The following is an 8,118-nucleotide window of genomic DNA, read 5'->3' on the forward strand; positions in this document are numbered from 1 at the left end:
AACGTCGTGAGTGGTTTCAACGCTTCAAGAACGGTAATTTTGACGTCCAAGGTCATGCTCTGTATTTGGTGAGACCAGCTCGGCGTAGTGTATTATGAACTGTTAAAACCGACTGAAACAATCACAGGCGATCGGTATCGAACGCAATTGATGCGTTTGAGCCGAGCATTGAAAGACAAACAGCCGCAATACAACGAGAGACACGATAAAGTGATTTTGCAGCATGACAATACTCGACCCCATGTTGCGAAAGTGGTCAAGACATACTTTGAAATGGGAAGTCCTACCCCACCCGCCGTATTCTCCAGATGTTGCTCCCTCTGACTATCACTTGTTTCGATCAATGGCACACGGCCTGGCTGACCAGCAATTCCGGTCTTATGAAGAAGTAAAAAATTGAATCGATTCGTGGATAGCCTCAAAAGATGACCAGTTTTTTCGACGCGGGATTCGTACGCTACTCGAAAAATGGGAGAAAGTAGTGGCCAGCGATGGACAATACTTTGAATCATAAATGTATAACCAGTTTTTTACAATAAAGCCTCGAATTTCGAAAAAAAACTGCGGAAGCAAAGTTGTACACCTATATTTCTGAAAATCAAAAGCACTGGAACCGATGGATCCCGATGTATTTGCTGGCTTATAGATCATCAAAACATGAAACCATAAAAATCACGCCAGTCAAATTATATTTCATTCGAAATCTTCGATTACTAGTGGACGATTACTTTGTTATGAGGAAATTCTCCTGGACTTAAGAAAGAGGATTTCTCAGTTGAGAATTACCTAAATGAAACCAGACGAAGTTAGTAGGAAATCTATGAAGATATAAGGAAATGTGCTGATATTAAGTCTTTTTGAACTAAAACCTAGTATGACTAAAAGACCAGGCAAATCCATTTTGATGAAGGACAGAAAGTTTGGTTGTATAATTCTCGAAAAATAAAAGATAGGACTCTAAAATCTAAGAGTAGTTGGGAAAGGCGATATTGCGTTATAAAGAAACTTAGTAAAGTGGTTTACTCGCAAGTTGAACAAAAATAAAATCGTTCATTCAGTTAGATTAGCTCCTTATTAAAGGCATTTAGAGGAAAAGTAACTTATCAAATCGGAGCCCTAATCTATCAAGATAAATAATCGAATTGTTTTTGTTTTAATTTATGATGTAAATCGCTGCGCGATTAAACTTTTTTTTAGTTCCATGTCCAACATGTTGAATACGTTGGAATGGACAGAAAGATAGTTTTAGATGTGGAAAGGATTTCACGGGCGTGAAGAATCGGTGGAGATCGGTGCGAAAAATCGGTGCAGAGAAATTTGTGGAGAGACAAGTGCAGAACACACGATTAGTACAATATTGTGCGAAGTTTTTTTTTTAAGACCGTCTCGCGGTTTTTGATCCGTGATTTTATCACAGGACGATGGGCAAATGCCGAGACGGGGACTTGGGGGTACCGCAGAGAGATACCGCAGAAAATAAATCCTCTCCCTTGTCCGAAGAAAGGAGCACCAAGGCACAATGGAAGAGAGAAGAGAATTATCAAGGATTATTTATTTTCTTCAATTAAGAAGATTGAAGCTAAGTAGATGCCCTCGGAATTTATGTATTTCGTTCGGAAGATTGGCCATCTTCTGAAGGATATGAGAAGGGATCCTGCTGCTGAAAGGTCAATTGAGAAGGATCCTGATAGGAGCGGAGCCCAGTATTCTCGACAGCGTGGATTAAGGCAAAAAACCGTCCAAAGATTAAAAAATCCAGGAATGAAACTTGAAACCCTTGGAAATACATTTAATCGTCGAACTTTGATTGTCGGGATGACAATCTAGAAGAAGGAGGACAGTCCGTGCCGAGCTCCAGAGTTGATCTAGATCGAACCATAGAAAAACAAAAAGCGCGTTCTCTGGACAATGAGATGATTGTTAAGTAAATGACTTCAAGTTTCGTGTCGAACCATCATCCCGCACGAACGTACTTTGTCACGCTCTTTCTTTCCGCACGCTACTTCCGCTATATTCTCTATATTATCCAATAAAGTATTCCTTCTATATACACAAGTGTTTCTTTTATTGCCGAGCGCGAATTACAAGACCGCTCGTCGCTGATGTAACAATAGCTATAATAATGGTCATATAAATAGGCCTTATTTAATAAGCACATTGTTTTAATTTAAAAGAAATACTTATACTCCTTTCAAAAAATTGATTTATTTGTTATTTTCCATAGCTAGGAAGTTAAATAATATTATAATGAACTATAATATATTATGAAACATTGTGTACTGGTGAATTTTACAGCGGACTGTTATAAAAATGGCTCATGCACACAAATTTTTGTTATGTTAAACAAATGTGTTGCTGTCAATTCCAATTCTTTAATTCCTTTTTATCTACTTCCTATAACACATCTTTTAAACATATATTGTATAGGCGTAAAACGAGTTTTAAAATAATAAATTTAAAAATGGGCCTTATTTAGTGCTGGACCTTATTCGTCTCGGATACCTTAATTCATTTTTTCCACAGAATAACTGTCACTAATTGGGACATTTACCTTACGATTTTCCATACGAAGCAAAGTCCACCCATGGTGGAAGGAATTAACATGGTGTGATCAGTAAGTGATCAGTTTGAGTAAACCACGTCCCTTTTGCGAATATCGTTTAAAACCAAGGCCTGCCAATTGCAAAAAAATAAATGTTTTTGCTACGATTGATTACTATGATCTTCGTTAGATCTCGCTATATATCCTTTTCTCTCTTCGAAGCGTGGCGCAACATCAACAAGCAAATATCAAACGTGATTTCAAGCGCTTATTAGAGTGCGTATTATGAAATTATTCGAAATAAATTCCTATATTGGAATTTAATTATTTCTTAGATTTCTATTGTTTCCTAGGAAAAATGGAATAATTCTATAGATGCCCTGAAGAGGGGAGCTATAAGTATTCCACTGAGCTATAAGTATTATTGGTACAAATTGTACTTATGTATTTATTTATTTATTTATTTGTTCATTCACTCAGGAAAAAATATTTTATATAATTATATACCACCTTGATCAAAAAGTTCCCGGAATTATCACCAGGTGATACTCTGAGTCAGCTGATTTGAGTTCTGTTTTTTTTTGGTTAGGTTGCCACATTTATCATTGACATTCCTACCAAATTTTATCACCATAGCTTGACATTTGTAAAAATTACGCCGTCTTGAGTACATCTACCTCTGCACGTATTTTCGATTTTTTACAGTTTTAAAAATGGAGTTGAATTTGCAACAACGAGTGAATTTTTGATCAAGAATGAAACGAATACCATCCAACAGCCATCGAATTCACCTGATATTCCTTGCGATTTTTTTCTTTCGAGTCAAAAAATCATAACGGGGATCGCGTTTTAACAACCGAAAGGAGATAATGGAAAAATCGAAGACGACTCTGATGGCTATACCGACAGTAGAATTCCAGAAATGTTTCGAGAGCTGGATCAAGCGCTGGCATAAGTGCGTTGCAGTCGATAGGGAGTACTTTGAAGGGAACAATATCACTTTTGATGAATAAAACTGTATTTTGAATTTTCTGAATTCCGGGAACTTTTTGATCGAGGTAGTATACATGGACATCACAATATAATTATGTATGAAATATATCCCTGTATAGGGTGTCTCAAAATTTTTCGCCAAGCACTCTTGTGAGATAAAGCGGACTAAACTGAATTGAAAAGTTCACTATCATTTTACAATTTTCGCAATAGTTAACAAGATATTAATTATAACTAAAAATTGCTGATCATTGGTTTTCAATCATTTTTTATTCAAATACTATCAACTTTACAGAAAAATAGCGAAAGACAAAAATTATTTATTTTCTTTTCAGTTCTGAGAATTTTTTCAGAATTTTTTCAGAATTTTTTAATCCCGTATACTTTCATGTTGGTAATAATTGCCAATAAGAAAACACAGTATATAAAAAGTTATTGAAAAATTCTAAAAAATTCTTAGAGCTCTATGAAAAGAAAATAATTTTTTTGTCTCTTGCAATTTTTCTGTAAAATTGATATTTAAAACAAAAAGATATTGAAGACCAATGTTCGACAATTTTTAGTAGTTTTAGTTCGGCAATTATTATTAATATCTTGTTAATTATTGCAAAAATTGCAAAATAGTAGAGGATTTTTCGATTCAATTTAATCTGCTCTATCTATACAAGAGCGCTTAGCAAAAAATTCCAGGACACCCTGTGTATCGGGTATTTAAAATAAAGCGTTACAAATTTTTATCTCAGAAATATGATATTATTGAGAAAAATTGTTCGAACAAAAGTTGTTGAGTTTAAAAAGATCTATTTACTGATCTTATCAGTTTAACCTTGAGTGGCATTTCAAGGTCAAGTCGACTTTTTTTAATAGAACATCCTACTTTTGTTTTCAGAATCTAATAGCTAATGTTGAGAGCTTTTCAAAACGCTATAAGAAAATATTTTTTTATTAAGTACTTTTTGAGTTATGATGCTTGAAAGTACAATATCACCGGCATTAGCATTATCCAAGGTATCCAAGCGACGGTTAAAATCTCTTGAATGTTGTTCAAGATTATGATTAGGATAACATTTGTCAAGATCAGGATCATTGAAGATTGTACCTCTTATTTTCATTTTTATGTAAAAATAAATTTTTAGTATTATAGTAATTTTTAGTAAAATGAAAATAAGAGGAATAATCGCCAATGACCTTGATTTTGATAAATATTATCCAGAACATGGATCCTGAACAACATTCAAGAGAATAATAAAGTAAAGGATTTTTATAGTGATAATAGAGTTAATATATCGACAGGACAATAAGAGTCAAAAATTACAAAATTAAAAATAGAAATTTACATATATTGAAGAAAAGACCAATTATTTTAAACTTTACAAATCTTCATATTACAAAAATAAGAATTCACGTAACATGTCTCGGTTATAGGATTGAGCCATCTTCTAATGTATAAAAAATTACAAATTCTTTGGAGAATAACTTGAAAACGCAGAAAATAATTAAAAATGGAAATGATCAGAAGATTTTGAGAAGCCGAGTAAAAATCTTCTCAGAGTAACAAAAATTGTTCACAAACAGTTGAAAAACCGTGTGGAGAAAGCATCTGGATATTCCATCAAAAGTTTGTCATTGGCATATTATAACTCTAATCAATTAGATTCTGATATAAATATATGCAGTCAGACTTTGTAAAATTGAAATGATAAATATGGTAATTGTCAAGAATTAAAATTGGTTTCCAAGTTATTAAAATAAAATAAAATAAAAGCAAGATAGTCTGACAATAGTCAAGTGTGACTGTTATGACAGTCAGAGTGTACAATAACAATTACAAAGTCTACATATTAGGTGTAGTAAAAAGAAATCCATTATTTTTCTATTCAATTTCATGCAAAAATAATAGATTTCTTTTTACTACACCTAATATATTTATATACCACTAATTGATTTATATATCACTAATTGACAACAGAGAAAAGGTTTTTTGCATTAGAGTTATAATGTCAACGATTATTACAAACCTTTGATCTCATGGAATATCCAGATGCTCTCTCTACACGGTCTTTCAACCGTTTGTGAGCAATTTTTGTTGCTAATGGAAATTTTTTCCAAATTTTTCAAATAATTTTTCAAAATTTTTACGTAAATTTCAGAATTTTTACAATTTCAGTATAATTTTATAACTTTTTAAAAAATCTAATTCTTTTTTATATGAATCTTACAATATTTTAGAATTCACATATAAAAAATTTTGAAGTTTTAGAATTTCTGTATGATTTTATAACTTTAGAAAATATCTCAAATTTTTTTATACGAATCTTATACAATATTTCAAAATTCATATTTATAAAAAATTCTAAAAAAAAGTACAAATATTTTGTGTATATATTTCTGAAATGTGTTTCAATTCCTATTATAGCTCCTTCTCACTCTAACGAGCGCATTAAATTGAGTAGGAACTATGGTAGGAACATGTGACACGAATAAATATTAGTAGTACTAGATAAAAAGAGGCCGAATCTGAATGTACATGCGACGAAGATAACAATTAAAGTTGGCTAAACTAGGATCTGAACGGTCACCGAACAAATGAGAGAATTAAAGAGAAAATGCTTGCAAACTGATTAGCACACTATGTTAATCCACCATGGGTCCATCTCATTTCCTCAGCCCTTACCTAGGAATATCTGATTTCCTAGAGAGATATGATGTAGATCTTAATCGTTTTACGTGAAAAGGCTATTCCTAGGGAGAGAGGAGGAAAATCTCAATTTCAAAGTTGGACACTCCTTAGGAGTGCAGGAAGAAAGCAGAATGGACTTCGCACAAAAAGCGTATACGCTTATGCACAAAATATTGTGCGTAATTGGCCTGATATATGTTTCTAAATATCAATATGATCAGAGGAAAGATCATATGTCTGGATATATTAACCGAATTTCGACGCACTTTTCCTAAACATTATTAACGTATTTATGCATTTTTTTTTATCTTGCCAACATTTTACTTAAATCTCATGGTTAATATAGATTAGATATAGATAATGATGTAAAAGATTAAAAGACTTTATATCAACATTTCAATAAAACTTATTAGCTTCTTAAATAGAATTTTTCTTATATTACAAACTCTCTCCAAACATTGTATATACATATCTTTTTATAATTATTGTAGTTTTGTTGATTATTGAAAAAAAATCACATTTTTGGTAGAACATCATTTCTAAACATTTATCAAAATAAAAATGTTAATATGAAGAATCAAAGCTTTATTTGTTTATTAAGATATAAATTTAATATAAAATTTTTATTTTTTTCATTTTCAATTTCAATGCTGATTTTATAATTAATATTGATTATACATAATTTTTAAATCTAACATCTTATTTTAACATTGCGAAGATGTAACAAGTAACAAATTGTTCCTTTTCAAGTAATGATGACGCAGTCACCGTTTTTTTATGAAATAAATATATTTTGTGTATATTTATATATATTTTAATATAAAATTTAAAAAATATGTCTCTGACTATGTCTATTTTAATAACATTATCATATGTAAAGATTTAATATATTTATACATAAACAGTAGAAAAATTTATAGACAGATAACCGATAATACATACAATTACGGTAATTAGTGAAATTCAACAAAATACTGATAAATTAATAATTATTTTATTTTAGACCGTACATGTGAGAACACAATCGATAAACTAGAAGCCTTTACCGGTTGAAGCTGGATCTTTAGTGCTTAAATAATTCAATATGAATTATACATATATAGGATGTCCCATTTTTATGTCCCACCTCAAATAACTTTTATTTTTGATCTTAGAAAAAAAATGTTTTAGATAAAAGTTGCATGGCTTTGAGGGGGACATAAAATAGAGTTATTAGTTTAATCTTGAATAGTTGCTTGAAGGTCACATGTGAAGATTATTTTTAATTTCTTAAATGGAACCCTTTACTTTTTATTGCACATTCTAGATCATCTCGAGAGCTTTCCAAAACACTATAATTATTTTCATTAAGTACTTTTCGAGTAATAAGGCTTGCAAGTTACAGCACCGCTGACATTAGCATTACCCAAGATGTTCAACCGATAGCTAAAAACCTTTTAAATATTGTTCAAGATCATGACTTGGATAACATTTGTTAAGATCGAGGCCATTGGAGATTATTTCTTTTATTTTCATTTTTGCACTAAATATTCATTTTTACATAAAAATAAAAAAAAGAGAAATCTCCAATGACTCTGATCACAAATGTTATTTAGGATATAATCCTGAGCAACATTCAAGAGATTTTAGTCATCGGACACTTCGAGTAATACTAATGTCGGCGGTGCTGTAATTTGCAAGTTTTATAACTCGAAAAATATTTAATAAAAATGAATTTAATAAAAATGAACTTAAGTATAGTGTTTTGGAAAGCTCTCGAGATGATCTATAAGAATGTGTAATAAAAAGTAGGAAGTTCCATTTAAGAAATTGAAGTTAATCTTCACGTGACCTTCAAGGTTACGTGAACTATTCAAGGTTAAACTAATAACATCTTATATTTCCCTCAAAGCCATGCAACTTT

This window comes from Atta cephalotes (genome assembly GCF_000143395.1).
Source record: "Atta cephalotes unplaced genomic scaffold scaffold00063, whole genome shotgun sequence".
Classification (NCBI taxonomy): Eukaryota; Metazoa; Arthropoda; class Insecta; order Hymenoptera; family Formicidae; genus Atta; species Atta cephalotes.